Here is an 18,466-nt window from a genome sequence, read left to right on the forward strand (position 1 = left end):
AGAACCATGGAGCTTTTTAATTACACGTGGATTCGCAAATATATGTCCAAATCATTTTTGCATCTTTTAAAGGGAGTGACCCAAAACTTTTGCACGGAAGTGTCGCCGGGGACCTCTCGGAGAGGGGACGATGCGGTGTCGGACCGGTTAACGCTTAAAAGCCAGATGAAATTAAATAAAGTAAAACAACTTAAAAGCGGCCTAGCAAAGTGAAAGGAAACCGTCGTCGTCGACGTCGTGCGCACAGGTTGGCTCGGTTAGTTGGGGAAGGCCATCGCAACCCATGATTGTAAGCGTCCGTCTCTGGTCCGTCGTCCACCACAGTAAAGACAACAAGATCGATACAAACAAGACAAAAGGCCACAAATTTAGTAGCACGGCGTTTCTGGTAGAACAATATAAACGCAAAATTATAGGCATCGTCAAATCCTTTAATATTCTAATATATCGGCACCAACATTTCAAAAGGGCTTAACTGATTTTGTAAACCACACCATTCTTCGAACCTGAAGACCATATTTCACTACTCCCATGCAATCTCTTTTTTTATTCCTTTATTTCATTTCAAACGTCACATCCGTTTCTTATATCTTGGTGTTCTGTGTTAGAAAACACTATCATCCCAATTTGGTTGAACTAAATTAGGCTATTATTTACAACATATTTAATAACATTTGCCGTAGCAGTGCAAAATTTGTACAGAAGAGTTGATTTCACTTGCTAATAAGAAAGGAGGATTTTTTTTGGGAAACAGTAAAGTAATTGGCGATGCGTATTTTTTGTAGCAAACCTTTGCCATATACACTCCGTGAGTATTGCTGCCCGTTCGTTGGAATTCTACGCAGAGAAGGGCATTCGATTTGCTCAATACTCCGCAGATAAAGTGACCTGTTGCTGTTAATGTTCGCTTCGGGCTTGGGTTGGGACCGCTGACAGTCTCCATCGCTCCCGTGAAGAAATGTGACCAAGAAGAAAAAAACAGAACCAAACTCGAGGTCAACGTTTAACGAGTGGTTCGACTTCTTGGTACTGAGAGTGATTATACAATCGGGTCACCGAGTGGAAAAATGGGTCGTTTACTCGGTTGAAGAGAAAAAAAAAGTTGTTGGGGGATCTATACCCCATAATTCTTCCACGGGATTGTGCGTTGTCTGTCTCGACTGCCCTGGTTCCTTAATTGTGGTCCCCGTGCATGGCGAGACTCCAACCATTTACCGCACAAGGGCGTTGATCCATTCAAGGATAGAATCCTCTTAGGTAACCATTTAGGTACAAAGCCATTACAGGCCAAGGGTTTTTCCATTTGGAAACATAACTAGTAGCGTAACTACAGGCATTTGTCACTTATCGCTATCGTACGCACGGTGGCCCCGACAAAGCGACTCTGACATTACACAGGGTTTTTGTGGGAAGCCCTCGAATAGTCCCCACATGGGATCATAACCCCGTATAGCAAGGCCCACTCATGCAACCTGCTGTGATACGGGTAGACACACCCTTACGGGTGAAGAGGAGCTGGTCTGGGCTTGAACCCATGATCATCCGCTTGTGAAGCGAACGGTCGTAACCTTGCGGCTACGAGACCAGCTTGACGAACAGGATGACTATTGGTAATGCCGTTAAATTGTTTTTTTTTTTTTGCCTTCAGTAAATGATTGAACATAGTTCTATTGTGCTCTACACGCTTAGATTAATTCACACGAACTCGATTCAAACTAAATATGTAAAATGAGCAACTCCTAAGATGATTTTCATAATGAAATTAAATCATTGTTTGTTCCGTCGAGGATTACCTGAATATCGAATAGCACAAACATTTCAATTATCATCGTTGAAAAGAAATGTGTTAAGCCTTAGTATGAATTCCATATAAATTATTGATAATATATATTAATATATCATCTTCTAGCTATGCAGAAGTTGAATAGGAATCTATTTCTTTTATTGGATGCATAATGTTTGACTAGACATTTAGAGATCATCGTACCGCCAGAGAAAAGTTCATCACCAATTTCACGGTTTTTAGCTCGCTGCGCAATATTTTATGAAAAGTACACTAAACGAACACATCGGTACCTACCGCTATTGGTCAAACGATTATAATCTTGTGATAAATAATATAAGCGTGTATCTGCGAGGTGAACTTCATTGTCATGCGCCGAAATATACAACAAAGTGATTTGATGAGCAGTATGGTCTCCTGTAATGCGGTGAAACTGAGGCTAGGAATCCCTTCGCTTATGGAATTGTACTTGACTGATCATGAGGACGATGATGCCAATCGAAGAAAGAGGATCGCCAATCTTTCTTCGACAAAGATTTGTTTGACCTACTGTATAGTGTACAGGAGATCAGTGTTTACTACACTAGAACTGACTGTTCAGTCTTAAATTAGCTTCTGATATCTGTTGGTCTATGCATCACAATTGTTTCTGTGGTGATAAAACCCATGGAACCGTATTATTTGGGATAATTTCACAAAGGCTGTGTGATTCCTATAGGTAACGAGGATTAGGAACCATGTTATTCAAATCCGTGTTGTTAGAGACATGACTGTACCCCATCCGTTGAACAATAGAGTCTAGGATTCGTATAAAAATAGATATGAGCATCAGTGTTGAATGGGATTTAAAGAAATCCGATGACACTTGATTCCAGGACTAATATTCAGACATTTTATTTGCGGTACAGTTGAATTTTTTTTGAAAACTTATAATTTCTTGTATTTTTTTGATATCTGTAGAGTAAAAATAGGATAACATATGTTATAAAATAGTTGCCGTGCTTGGTATCAGTGCATATTGCTCCAGAGTTTATATCATATTTATTAGAAATCGATAAGCTTTTATTTGTTCACGTACACAAAACGGATTCAAGCGTCACGAAGCAGCTCATATTCGGATTGATGGAAAGATATGTGCCATGACGCCTAAAGTGTTTCATCCAAAACTCGTTGAACTTAACAATTTCGGTTTCACTTCTGTCCGAATTAAAACTTCCTACTTCAATAAAGCACGTCTATTCGCGCTAACAAGCGGTTCAACAGACTCGTCAAATTTCAAAAATGTATGCAACCATGAAAATGATTTTAAAATTAAAGCAGAATGGCACTTTTTCCCAACCTCACATGGAAAAGGTCCTTGTGATGGTATCGGTGGCAACATTAAGCGAATGGCTAGAGATGCTAGTATTAGAAAGTCAGCGGAAATTAATAACGCCAAACAATTTTTCGACTGGGCTGTGTCGCAAAAGGTGAAAGACCAATTTAGAAAAGATTGGGAATTTATCTATGCAACTGAAAATGACTATTCATAGGCTGAAAAATTTCTGCAGGAAAGATTTTCTAAACTTGTTCCAATTCCTGGAACAAAAAAATATCATTCATTTATACCAAAAGACGAACGAATCATTTTTGCTTGTGAATTCTCAGATGCACATGAAATCCAAGAAAATACAGCATGCTTTGTTCTTAATAATACAAAGAAACGAAAATCTTCTGGTGTTAGCAACCAAAGACAATCTTCCCGGTTGGAAAAATAGATAGTATTAAGATGAAAATGTAAGTTATATACTGAATAATTGAATAAATAAAATTAAAAAAATAAAAATAATCTTATTTGTTCCATAAAAAGAAAGAATCCCTTTTCAGTGTAATGAAAAATTGAGGCAGAAACAGTTTTTTTTTCAGTTTTCCTTAGCGGTGTAATTTTTCATGAAAAATATCATCCATTCCGACTTATACTTCATTAAAACCAATCGCATATCTTTTTTTCAGATGTTTTAGAAAATTTGCAATTGCTTTGATAAAAAATCTTTGTTTTTCCGATGCTTCGATTGAAATATGGGTTTTCAAAGAAAGGGCTTATATGGTCATTTTCCACAAAATTGGCCATAACTCAAAAACGAAAAAAAAGTACATTTAAAAAATGTCAGCGATTAAAGCTTATGAAATTATCTTCTCAGAAATATTTTTTTGAAAATTTTCCACGAGTTGGAGCATAGTTTTTTCCGGCTTTTCTTTACGAATTTTCTCAACGATGGAAAATTTTGTGGAAAAAATTTTCCAGTTAATATTTTTTTTTATTCCTGAGAAAAATTTCTTTCATTTTCATAAAAAAAAAATGTTTCTATGATGCTCCGTTCTTGAGTTATGATTGTTCAAAGTAAGTAGTGTCAGGGGAAAACAAAAAATTTCCAACTGAGTTTTCCGGGAAAATAGGCGACCCTGAATTTTTCTTAATTTTTTTTTATTCATATATTGAATAAAAAAAAAGTTTCATGAAAATCTGAGACCTTTCGGCCCAAACCCGTACGGAAAAAAAATCCCCTATGGTGTGTTTCTTTGATGGCTTCCTTAATAAGTATCATGTATCTTGTAAGCTCTGGTGCGTTCCATGAATAATTTACCGGTGGTAGATCATCTGGCATAAAATCGTTTGGCATGATGGTCGTTTGGCATATTGAGTCTGCAATCAAGAATTTCTTAAGATGGCATTCGTTTTTTCGTTTCTATTCAATCTTTCTGATGATATCACGCTTGTTTTTGGAGTCATGATACAAAATGATACTTTATTCAACAATCATATGCTCTTGATTAAACTAAAGCATATTAGGAGCGTTATAATTATTAATCAATATTTTTTTATTATATACCCAGAAATTACCCTTCTTTTAAATATTAATTCTTACTTTTAAGTTTCGCTATTGGTATAAATTTTTGCACTAGAGATTTTGATAGCACAAATTCACCCTTCTTTCAAACGTTTTTATTTTTTTTTTTCTAAATATGATGAAACTATAATTATAGGTATAAAAACCGTTGATTTAAAATTAAATAAATTTCACCTTCTTTTATACATAGGCTGTTCTTTGAAGCTATATTTTTTAAATATTTTATTGTTTCCAAGTGACAAAAGGGTGGCATTCGATAACATTGATGTGCTCAAGATATCAGCGAATGGAGACATCGTTTACTGCAGTTACTTCGATGGATTGTGCTACTTTTCCCCGAATGTCAATTTCCCGAATGTCGTTTCCCCGAACGCCAGTTCCCCGAATATCCCGTTTCCCGAAAAGTTTTTAACACTCATAATTGTCGTAACTTTATACATTTCAGGGTGGTGAACGAACTGGCCATCTAATATGCACCATTTTTTTGGTTGGCGGTTCTTTCGAGTTTTACCGTCCTCAGCATTTTTGCCAACATGTGTATAAACGAGAATGACAGAATACCTCCTTCTTTTGATTGCTTATCGATCTTCCTCGTTCACTATCCAACCTAGAGAAGACTATTATAGCACCTATTTAAACTGCACAACTTTTCAGGGACATTGACATCTGTCTGTAAGGTCGTTAGTTTATCGCGAGATTCTCAGATGATTCTTGATGGATAGCTCGGCAAATGGTTTGTCAGATGACGAATTCCAAGTCTAATCGATCAGTCACAAAACTCGACCATTTTCAATTTGCAGTAAATTTTGCACATGCTCACATTATGATAGAATAAGTGTTTTCCATAGATAAATCGATCATCTTTACTCAAGAATGACTTCTGAAAACGGCCCTTAAATTTTGACTTACAATTTGTATGGAAAATTTAGCGTTAGCGTAGTTACTGTATACTTTGTAGATGCGATACTTGCTATATTCATGTTTTTTCTTTGATAATCTCATCTAGATTGCATTCAGGAACAAGGCTTTGGAACTTCCCCTAACTAACCTTTATTCAATCTTACCGGCTACAACGGGTAAATCGCTGCATTCCGAATAAACAAGAAAAAATAAACTTTTCGTATTCAAAACACCGTTAGATCCGTATCATCCGATGACTTTGCAAACATACCTTCACGAGAACTGGAGTATCACTAAAAATCACTCGGAAAACTGGTCCCAGTTCGCTACATCCAAAACAAATTCGAGGCTTCTTTTAAAAAGGAATGCAATTTATTTAAAAAAAAATAGCTCTAAGACTGTTGTTTTTCAGAGCAAATTGAAAATTGTCTTAACGTTCTAAACGTGATTATTATAAAACATAAGAATTTTGTGGAGCAATCGACTGTAAATTTTAATTGTGGAATTTACGGCTACGCAGTCTTGAAATGATTAAAACGAGATTTATTTCAACCCAACGTTTCGACACGGGGATTGTGTCTTCCTCAGGGCATGCGAACGGGCTACCAGAAATTGAAAATTCTCACACTAAAGTGTTCGTGTTTGTGTGTATAAAAAGTTCAGAATATTCCCCGGGAAAATCGAAAAAATAAAAGTTAAAAACACCGTAATTTTGTATGGGACGTTTCGTGCTGTTTTTTAATAGTCTATTAAGATGGCAAGACAAAGTTTGCCAGGACAACCGGTTTTAAATATTTTTAAATTTTCGCCATAGAATCTTGATGGGAAATAAATGTTTGGGATAAAATTTCATGATGGAGCCATTTTCAATAGAAACGAGTTTTTATATTACCAACTATTGGTCGATATCCAATATTTGTTTTTTAATATTTTTTGTAGGAATAAATACGTTTTGATGATTTAATAATAAACGGTGTCGGTTGTGTCAATTTCAACTTTTAGCAAAAACTATTGATAAATCCCTAGCAGCAACATTCGGTTACAACAAAAAAAATCCCATCTCAATAACTCTACAATAATACTTTTGTACCATTTTTGCACAAGTTGTCAATAAAGTCTTCTACTCTTCTTTTAAAATCTTTGACGCTTTCAATCATTGGAATTCTGCTATTCCTAAATTCCTCGGGGGACCGACGCGTACCCATAACCCACTTTAATATCTTGGGCTACCGACTTTTCGGTTCGGTTGTTTACTTCTCGAAACATTACCTTGATGCGATTCTGTTGAGAAAAAAATGAAGCGATTTTGTTCAACCGTTTTAAAGATATGAGCATTGACATTTGTAGTACCACCCTGGCCGAAGGAGGATCATGAAAACTTCAAAAAACATCATAGTGCAATTTTTAGATTTCTTGGTGACAACTCAACCGATTTGTATGTTTTATTTTTCAGGAAAGCTCCTTATTACCTAATATTGTATATCCCATATCTTACTTTTTCGATAAATTAACTTTAAACAAAATGGAGGCCAAATACATTTTATATAGGGATTGTCAGTACCGAAGAGAACATCAGAATAAATATTTTTGATCGTAAATTCCGAATAACTATTCACAGACTATTTTATAAAATAAATAATTGTTTTTGCCTTAAACTTGAAAAATCTCGAAAATGAATACTTCTAGAAAAGTGACCATGACAATAATTATGGTTCAAAATAATATCATGATTTTTATTTGATCATAAAAACGTATTGTAAGATATTTATTTTAGCACGAACCCAAAAATTTTGAAAATTGACCAGAAGTTGTTCTTGAAAAAACTGTTTTTATTAAAAATATATTCTCCGTCATTAAAAGTTGTTCCAAACCACCGTTTTCTGCGGTAAAAATGGATTTGTTTTTGTAATTTTCAAATTAACACTTCAGTCGTCGCGCTGTTGTATTTTGTACAACAGTGGTGAGAAAACCTCGCTTATCGTACACAGCATCAGCGTGGTGGTTCTGACGGTAGTAAACCGCGCGACGACTGAAGGGTTAAATTTTGTTTTTGAATTTTTCATGATAACACAATTACACAAGTACAATTCGTTGTTGCTAATCCGTGATTGACAAGAATCATCGAAATAGTACAGGGCACCAACAGATGTAGCTTGGGAGTAGCATACCATCTGCAATGTACATTTTCGAGGACTCCTGAAATTAGTAATGGCGCCGGCAACGTCCTTACGGTCATCGGGGAAGGGAAGGAATGTTAGTATGACATCCATTGTGATACGAGTCTCTTTGGTCCAGGTATATTTGCGAGGTCCAGGTATATTTGCGGGCGTTACTGCTTCAGATGGCCTTGTAGGCGTTTGGTGCTGGAGTTCTTACGGATTTTCTTCTTCATGGTTTTCTTCTTCTTCTTGCTAATACTTTTACTGATACTGCACCACACAAAACAGACGGAAGGGGAGGGGGTTGACGGTATAGGCCTTTGTAACGTTTGGCCTTTGTTCCAAAACGTCCGGGAAATGGTACACTGCGCACATTTTGGTTTTGTGGTCTTCGAGCGAGTAGCACCTTTTCTTTGACCGACGCCAATAGTCTCGGCGTAATACCACGAAATACAAAATGTCTGTCGGTCACCACAAACTCTTTTTCTTGACGTCAAAATTATGTTCATTAGCACCACGTACTCGCTCGGTGTTAATTGTACGTAATGGCCAATGGTGCCAATACAAGCTCAATTACTCGACAAGCACTGACTTTTCATTTTTGAGGTGCACTTCACTGATCGTCCGTGGTGCGGCACAACACTGACCCGTACATTTTAACTTCTTACGATTCCTATAGGGTATTATCACTGTTGGGTTTATTTAGTACGTAAGTTTTAACCACTGTAGACTAGCTACTCGCGGACTTGTATGATAGCGGACAAAACCGGACCGTCACTTTCATCACTTCTCCGGACCAAAATTAAAAGAGAGATTCCTCAAATCTTCCCATCCCCAAGCAAGCTAAAGACCGAGTATACCTCTGCATCTTCATGGTTGCCACGGGAAGGAGTTTTGTTAGCGGGAGGGGTTCAAAGCTACATGATCAGGATTCACCTTGGTAAGTGATGCGATTTATGTAACCTCTGTTTAAAAAGTTATCTATCAATGCGTCGACATCTTAAACATCGGACTATTCAAAGGTTAAAATCTCGAAATTTTATAAAACATGAATAAGCACTTATGTCAACACTTAAAGTGACGAACCATTCATAGTTTGTTCAACAAATTCAAATGAGTTATTACAAGCACGAAACGAGCTCACCAGTTGGTAATCCATCCTCGACGGAACAGTTACAATTGCAGCGTCAACACGTATAAGTAGGAATATAAAATAACTCCGATGGCGCGCGAATGAAGTGCTAACTGAAAGGAAGAATCGGACTGCTTGGGCCTTCGCAAAGCACGCGGTTCACAACAACCTCAATTATGTTCAAAAAGTCATAGGCCATTTACAGAACGCTTTTCTATGCAATCAAAAGTTCCGGAGCTAGAGTTTTTAATATAAAATTTGAAACAAAATATTTTGTTTTCAACGTTGTGTAAACTGAAGACTGCGGTAAAAATAAACCAAATTAATGTGTTGTTACAGCATTATGTGGATTTAAATGAATTTACATTGAATGTTCAATTAAAAATTCTAGTGTTTTAGTGTACAATATGTGAAATTTGTGTTTCTATATGCTCCAAATATGTGCATGAAAAACATTTAAAATTACTATGTACGTTCAAAAACTCATTGACCATTTTCAGAAGTAATCTTTGAGATGAAATGATAAATTTATCCACGTAAAATACTTATTCTACCATACTGAACGCATGTGTAAAATCTACTTCAAATCGATGATTATCGGCACGATTTCTAAAAGTTTCGACCCTTTCTGGATTGAATTGCTTATAGAGTTCGGTTTTGCGTCGTCCGATATATTTTGCTCACGGTTTCGCGCGTGTTTTCGTCGCCGGAGATTTTTTTTCTTGTTTTGGAGCGTCTTGCTGGGTAGGTATTTGGGAAGGCCCAAGCAAGACGGTTTGTTTTCGGGACGCCAAGAAGTTTTGTGTTCAGTCGAGGATGGATTACCAACTGGTGATTTTGTTTCATGCTTGTGATAACACATTTTTTCTTGAAAGCGGAATTATGCTTTTTTCTTATACAATTTCAATATACATATATTTTTCTCTATTTGACATTATAAAAAATTATCTTTTGAATTGTTCGACATTATGAATATTGACGTATTCTTTAAAACTTCTACCATATCGAGACAAAATGCACAGTAATACTCATATGGAATTTTCAAACAAACTATGTATAGTTCGTCACTACAAGTGTCGGCATTATTCCTGTTTCATATAATTTAAAATATATACATGTTATTTTCAGTTTTCGTCATTAATAAAAAACATCTTTTGAATTGTTCGACATTATAGATGTTGACGTATTTTTAAAAGCTTCTACCAAAAACTTCTCGAGACAAAAATACAAAACTAGCTTTAAATATAAGTCGTATATTTCCCCCTTGTCCATGGATCGCATCATCGACCAGAGATGACTCCCAGATCTTTTCCTCCCTCACTAATAAACACCCTTCCCGTGGTGATTGTGGAGATGCAGAGGTATTCTCGGTCTCTAGAAGCAACAATCATTACATCCTAACATTCCTTCCCCATCCCAACTGACTTTAAGGACTTGGCCGGCGCCGTTATTGATCAATAATACTAGATCTGCTAAAATTGCACTTCGAGAGTAAGCGGAAACTCCCATCTCTTATTCATTCGGATCGTAGTGCAATTCTTACCAGTTCCGATCAATCACGGAGTAGCAACCATTGACATGTACATGCTATGCTATGCTATGCTATGCTATGCTATGCTTTCTGGATTGAATTGGTTATATCCGGATTTACGATCTCATGCCAGTGAATGATTTTCGATGAATTACACTCTCCTTAGTCAGTTTTATAACAGACTTTTCGAAAACTTTCTTGGAAAAAATGTTCCAAGAGAAAGAGTTTTCAGAATAAATCCGAAATAATAGTATAAAAAATACTGCTAAAATCTAATTGGCGGATGTTTTGAAAAGTGTCACATCAGTAATATGTCATGAATCCATCAAGAAATCCTACAATAATGTTATTATAAGTCCTTCAAGTTTACTCAAAAATAGTGTTTTTGTTTTGGCGATGCAGCCCTTTTTGTTTCAAGGCTCGACGTTTCAATATATATATTTCATCTTGCCAAGGATTAGGAACAGAAAGGGCTTTTGATTTGTATTAGACCGCATAGCCAAAAAAAAAACACTCTGCAAGCTTTTCCACTTGAGAAAGTTCAACCAAAAAAAGTTAACTCAAAAATAAACGAAGGATATCACCAGAAATCAAACAAAAAATTGGTGAGAATCTAAAAGTAATCTATGAAAAATCTCTTCAGCAGTTCACCAAGAACCTCACTACTAATCACAATGTCACACAGTGATTTAAATCCTATTTTCTGGCTAACTGATTAACTGCTTGGATTGAAGATATAGTCATGACGTCTTAGTATATCGGAATGTCATGCCTATCTTTCGGCAGTATTATTTTGTTATTTATCCTTCTACAATTTCGGAAATACTTTGTGGTAGTCTGTGTAGTTTCTGGGGAATTAGAAAATTTCGTCGAATGACATTTGGTCGGAAGACGTTTGGTCGAATGACATTTGGTCGAAAGTACCTTTGGTCGAAGGGACATTTGGTCGAAAGGCTCATTTTGTCGTATGCCTTTTTGTCAAATGACATTTTGTAGAAAGCTTTTTTTGAAACGATTCGTTGAATGATCATTTGGTAAAATAGTCATTGTTTTCTAAATTTTACAAAATTGATAAGCTAACTATCAAAAACAGGGCATTTTAAGCAGTCATATATATAAATCTCATAAATTAATTTGTTTGTGATTTATGCCAATCTCTTGGAGTTCGATGATTATTCAAATGAACATTTTTGAGAAGCATTTATTACTACATTCACTGAAATATTTAGCCCTAGTGAGTTTATTATTCTTCTAAAATCTTTCATTCTTTGAGAAACTGCTCCACAAGCTATTTTATTACTCAACGATATGAACATGATGATTTTTTTGATTTCATTATTCTTTTGAAATGTCATCGTTCTTCGTAATGAACTGCTGATTTTCATCTGATGATCTTTTTTTGAATTTTGGATCTTGCAGCTTATGGACGTGAGTAAGGATTCTGAATGCGACAGGAAAAAATGTTATTGGGAAAACTTTTATGGCGAAGTAGATGTTAAATTAAATGGCTTTACTGACGGTGTTGATGACCTCGGGTGAATAACAGAGTTTGTGGTAGAAGCTTTAAATGGTTTCGATGAGAGCACCGACATATAGTTCGATCGAAAATTATTAAACAAGAAAATTGTGCTTATTCCATGTATCGGGCAGTGTGGAGTAAATTATATCGAAACACGGTATAACCTCTGAGAATTTGACCGATAAATCTTCTAAAGATACTTCGTAGAACTCTTACGGAAATTTTTCATGATATTTCTCGGAAACCCTCATAAAAGTATTGCGAACATTTTTTCAAGAATTTACCAAATGTTTCTCATCTGGAATTTCTCAACAAAATTCATCCAGCGATTCTAACATTGTTCTAGAAATATCTTCAGCATTTGAAATAATTACTTCAATAATTCAACAAAGAGTCATCCTTGAGACACATTGATTAGATTTGTGAGCAATCTCATCATACCTTCCAGAGTTGCTACAGGAATTATTCCAAGCGAAAGCTTTGGAATATTCATCTCAAAACTTTGAAAGGTTTTTTTTAAGATATTCCTCTTTGATTGTACCAAAAGTAACTTCAGATATGACAGCAAGAAAACCCACAAATACGTCAATGATTACTTCAGTAACACTAAAAAAATCTAATTGTCCTGGAATTCTAAGAACATATACAAGAAATGCTTCAGCAATACCAGTGTTTTTTTTTTCAAAGGATTCTTTCCAAACCGATTTCTGGGATTCCAGCAATTATTCATTCTGGGTTTCTAATGGGAAACATTCAAGAAAATCAAGCATGAATTCCTCCAATGATTTCCAGGATATTTTCAAATAATTTTAACAGCCATAGCCATTGCCTTCTTGAATGCAGAAAGCCGTCACATTGGCTGACTTGTGAGCCAATTTACGTGTTTAAAGGCACTAAAGTAAAGAAATAGTAAAAGCCATTTTTGATTCTCTTATCTTCCTATTTTTTTCTCATTGACAGCACAAAGCTGTAATAATTTGTACCCTCTTACTATTTGTTTCCTTCATTTACATTTAATTTACTCCTTGGAAGTCTTCATGCAATTGTGAAGTAGTAATTCAAGCTGTTTTACTTTGAGGCAAGGTAAAGGAAAAGACAGATTGACTTCATAATTAATCCTTGAACCTTAACTTTAAAGACAACAAATTTACGACCGAAACTTTAAATGAATGTTTCTATTTTATTTATCTTTTTAAAAGGCTCGTCGAAGTATGTTATAAATCGCTAGTGTATATCTATTTGATTTAAAAGTTTTAGAAGGGATATATGATTAACAACGATGTATTGTTTTATAGAAATCAATGAAACCGAAGAAAGATTGATAAGGGAAATTATTGAAAAGTAAGATTGTTGTACTTCCGTTTAGATCTCGATTGTGCGCAAAATGCAAAATATTAACTGCCCCGAGTGAGGATCGAACTCACGACCTTAAGATTATGAGACTTACGCGCTACCTACTGCGCCATCGAGGCCGATGATCGGTTAGTTACCGCGCAAATTTTTCAAACCAAGCCGGGAACATGTGCTGCTTTTCTAAAGCAGGAAGAATGAAGAACGAACAAACAAAATTGATAACCAACACCGTTCGTGTAGCGGCCACTAAATATAGATGCGATTAGCAAAAAGCAGACAAACAAAAGTCCCCACTGGATCGCGTAGGGCTCAAACCGAAGCAGGGAAAGATGGACATAAAAATATGAAAAATATATCAAGTAATGTTATATTTGCTAAGCTAGAGCGATCATACATTATTCGTAGGTAGGTATGTGAAGTCTAATGACTTTTTATGACATTAAGATGCAAAATCATATGTGATTACAAAATTACGTCTGTGTTATAATTACGTATTTAAAGAATCTGAACCCAATACATCAGGTAAAATAGAACATTAGCAAACAAGCATTAGAGAACAGATTTTTATTCTGAGAATACCGTCGTCCATCAACAACAACAAGTCCGGTACGGGGCGGTTATATTTAGAACACGCAAACCAACGGGTGTCGAGTGAGCTCTACACTCTCGTTTTCACTTTGTTTTCGTTAGCCTGCCTAACCAGGTTCAGATGATGGTAGTGATTCCATTTATTCACCCATCACATGGCCACAGGCTATACAACAGGTTCTGCTATCAGCCAATGGCGATAGCAACTGATGGGGTTTAATTGAGTTAGAATGCAATCGATCCACACTCTGTTTCGCTGTTGGTAGGTATCTGCAGGTGGACGAGATTTTTTGTTGTTATGAGCGGGTTGCTTTATTGCATCAACGAAGTGGTATCGCATTCCAGGATCATAAAAATATACAATTAATTGAGGAACAGATAAGCTGACGACAGGAGGACATTTTATGTTAAACGGACCATTTCAATATCAAGTTTTAAAACAGATCACTAAGGGGCTGTCTATATGCCACGTGGTCATTTTTTTTCTGCAACTCCCCGATTCTCCCCTCGTGGTCTGTTTTACCAAGTTAAATCGTCCTTTAGATGACCACGTGGATTGTACACAGATCCTATGAACATCCAGCTTCGTTTCTGAGCGACATATTTTACTCATTGATTGCAAAAACATTGATTCAAACACTCGTCATAAAATAAATTTCTGCGCCTCGGGTTTTTCGAATTTTCCAGAAAGTTTTAATTAAATGAAGAATAGCTCATCTACAGTTGATACTAAAAGATATTGTCGATACTATTTGTACCTCCATATCTTTTACATTATTAAACAAGCCCCTTATCAATCCCTTTCTTACTACACTATTAAAATTAAACATGAAGTTTATGTCGGGTTCTATGATAGTTATTAGAAAACTATGAAGTGAATGGATTATTGACATCAAAATAAACTTGGTTTAAGTGGAATAATATGGCAAGAAGAACCTATTCTAGTTACGTCTATGGCCTAAAAAATACAAAATCTTTTTGCCAAATTTTCAATTGACTCCATAATTTTATATTCGTACAAAATTGACCCGTTCAAAGCCCCTCCTGGCTACACTACTAGTCCATCACCTGAAAGGCTTTGAAGTTTTTCATATTTCGACATGTAGAATCTAACAAAAAAAGTCTGGTTGAAAACCCCGTGTAAAACCATCGTGACCTTCCCTTGTGAGTATTAACATTACAGTTACAGTTTCCGTGTTGAGCAATTCCACCGAACATGACGATTTTTTTTTAAATTTAAGATTTGTATTTTTTGAATCGCCTGAAAATTTGCATACAGATTCTTTATGACCAAAAATGCCATTTTGCACCTTCAGACCGCCATTTTGAACCTCGCCTTATTTTTGCGAAGGGCGTATCGGAAAATGCATAGCAAATCTTTAAAAAACTGTAACTCGAAAACGGTTTGTCCGATCGATTTGAGATCTTCTACAAAGTTGTAGGTATTGCTTAGGACTATATGGAGAAAAATATGCACGGTAAAAAAAAGTTACAGATTATTTTTTATTTCAAAAACAAAATTTTAAAATCGATTTTCTCCAGAAAAATGACTTTTGATTTGTTTTTATTTTTGGATATGTTTTAGGGGACAACTTATGTGATTTATTGCACAATGTTTCAAAATGGAAGAATTATGGACAAAAAAGTGATGATATTTTTTTAATTACAGATTTTGAAGAAAAATCGAAATAGAGGAAAACAATATTTTTTTATGTGATTATTTGATAGTACAGAAAAATTGCAATCGAAAAGTACTTAATTAATTTTTTCTAGGTTGCATCAATTTCAAGATATACTCATACTTATATAAAATTTTCAAATAAAAAAAAAGTAAAATAGGCCCTTTTCAAACATATTTCGTGTTTCTCCATTCCAGAAATATTTTATTTTGATTGAGTGAATCGCAGCTGAATTGTTTATTGTTTGATCAAAACCTAAAAAGTAAAACTCATATACCAAAGTATTTAAAAAAGTATGCACGGTAAAAATATATAAACGAAATTTTCAAATGAAAATTTGAAGTTCATTGTTCTTAAAAACCGCAAAATTGATGTTTTTAATATGTAATATGTTTTGCAGCATATTGTTTGTAATTTCTTGCACAATGCTTCAAAACGGAAAATTGTCGGATAAAAAATAATTAATTAAAAAAATAAATAAAACAAATTTATGTAAAACGATTTTTTTGGTGCGTTTTTTTTTAGTACAGAAAAATAACTATATATTTTTTAATATGAAAATTTTTTATCGAAAAATCCTCAAGTAAAATTTAGCTGAGATGCATCACTTCCGAGATATACACGGTAAATCTAAACGTGGCATTAAAAATGTGATTCTATCACAACGGTGTACCTTTGGTCCCCAAGCCCTCTCATCGCGGTAAAGCCCTCTCATCGCGGCAAGATCGTACAACCATGGAGAAGGATTTTGTTTTTTTTTTTTTTCAATGATGATTGCTACAGTGATAAAACTTGTCAACATAGCGCATTATTTTTGTACCCATGAAGTACGTTTAAAAAAAAGCATCGTTTTTCTTTTATTCATTTACCATGTCCAAATGTATGGGTATGGGAAAAACGTGTTTGTTCATCATACCTACTAACACAGGCAAAAGTGATGAAAACCCTTGTGGAGCCTGTTTAGTAGAATGCCTGTAAATATACAAAAAGATGAGTAGTACTGTTCCTTTTAATTCTACTATTGTATCCTTTGACAGATACGCGTATTTCAACCTCAACTGTAAAGCCGTCTTCAGTGTTGTGTACTTGACTTGACTTGGTTTGTGTTGTTGAAATCAAAATAAAATTTTCCGGAATGGAGAAACACGAAATATGTTTGAAAAGGGCCTACAGTCGACTCTCCACAACTCGATGTTCTATAACTCGATATACTCTATAAGTCGATGGATTTTTCGGTCCCTTCAAATTTCCATACATCGTGCTCTCCATAAGTCGATATTTCTATAACTCGATATCTCCACTAGTCGATGTCACGTGAGAGGGAAATTTCTCTCCATAAGTCGATATCTATTTTAAAATCTTTTTTATTTGGGGAAACGTGGTCTAATTCTTGTTTGGAGATGAAAAAATACTTGCAAGTTATAATACAAGTTGAAAAATATGAAAATAAAAAAAATATTGTCAGTCAAAATAATGTGATTTTTTCCAGCATTTCGGAAAAAGTTTCCAAATGATAGTTTGTAGAGTACAATCAACAACATAATGTTACTTTCTTACAGAGGTGAGCATTTACGTATTAGAAATACAGAAATGTGTTCCTTCGATTTTGTGATTTTTTGTTTCGGTACATTCTATAACTCGATAATTCTATAAGTCGATGGTCCCTTGAATATCGAGTTATGGAGAGTCGACTGTATTTTTCTTTTTTCATTTGAAAATTTTATATAAGTATGAGTATATCTCGAAATTGATGCAACCTCGAAAAATTTTACTTAAGTACTCTTCCAATGCATTTTCTGTACTATCAAATAAACACATAAAAAAATATTGTTTTCCTTTATCTCGATTTTTTTCAAAAATTTGTTATATTTTATAAAATAATAACTTTTTTGTCCATAATTCTTCCATTTTGAAAAATTGTGCAATAAATTACATAAGTTGTCCCCTAAAACATATCCAAAAATAAAAAAAAATCGAATCTGCGTTTCTGGAGGAAATCGATTTTAAAATTTGGTTTTTGAAATAAAAAATAATCTGTAACTTTTTTTTACCGTGCATATTTTTCTCCATATAGTCCTAAGCAATACCTACAACTTTGTAGAAGATGTCAATTCGATCGGACAAACCGTTCTCGAGTTACAGTTTTTTAAAGATTTGCCATGCATTTTCCGATACGCCCTTCTAAAAAATAAGGCGAGGTTCAAAATGGCGGTCTGAAAGTGCAAAATGGCATTTTTGGTCATAAAGAATCTGAATGCAAATTTTCAGGCGATTCAAAAAAATACAAAAATAATCGGGTTTGCGAAACGGCGTGGAACCGCTCTGTTGGCAACCCTATGAGAACTCAGGGTATAGAGTGATACATTTTCAATTATTTCACATTGAAAACCGATTTCTACACAAAAATGATGTATGAACGATGTGTTCGTAATGTTTAAAAGAAGTAGATAGTAAAATTTCAATAACATTTTTATCGGAATTTATATGGCAACAATGGCGTAGGTACAAGGAGAGGGTCCGGGGGGCCTGGCCCTTCTCAGAATTGCCCAGACCTCCAGTATTTTTGATGATAATCAAAGAAAAATTTAACATGAAGCAAAATCTTCTGAATCATTGTACATCACTCTTTTTATTGACAAAAATATCTTCAGTAGTTACGTTATTTTATGCTGTACCACTGTAATAAGAAAACCTCGCATGTCTTACACAGCATCAGCGAGGCGATTCTGACTTTGCTGAATCGCGCGACAACCAAAAGTCCAATCGTCCGGCAGTCGATTAAACGGTTACTGTTAGAACTTGCTTCTCGTTGTATGCGATAAGCGAAATTTTTCGATATGTCCGTTCCAAAAAATACCGCGATGCAAAAAAGCGTCAATATCCTGGAAATTTGATTCCCAAAATTCGTTTTTTTTTCTGAATAATCCAAACAAT

At 35.0% G+C, this 18,466-nt stretch overlaps 1 protein-coding gene and 1 non-coding gene across 2 annotated transcripts in view; one reads left to right on the forward strand and one right to left on the reverse strand.

Annotated features, from left to right (window-relative positions):
* LOC5578974 (protein GDAP2 homolog) overlaps positions 1–18,466 on the forward strand; it is a gene marked incomplete in the record, with an annotated part of 352,509 nt that overhangs the window by 37,458 nt on the left and 296,585 nt on the right.
* Trnam-cau lies at positions 13,312–13,384 on the reverse strand. The gene has a single exon. It is a non-coding gene; the product is annotated as a tRNA-Met (tRNA).

This window comes from Aedes aegypti, chromosome 2, assembly GCF_002204515.2.
Source record: "Aedes aegypti strain LVP_AGWG chromosome 2, AaegL5.0 Primary Assembly, whole genome shotgun sequence".
NCBI lineage: Eukaryota > Metazoa > Arthropoda > Insecta > Diptera > Culicidae > Aedes > Aedes aegypti.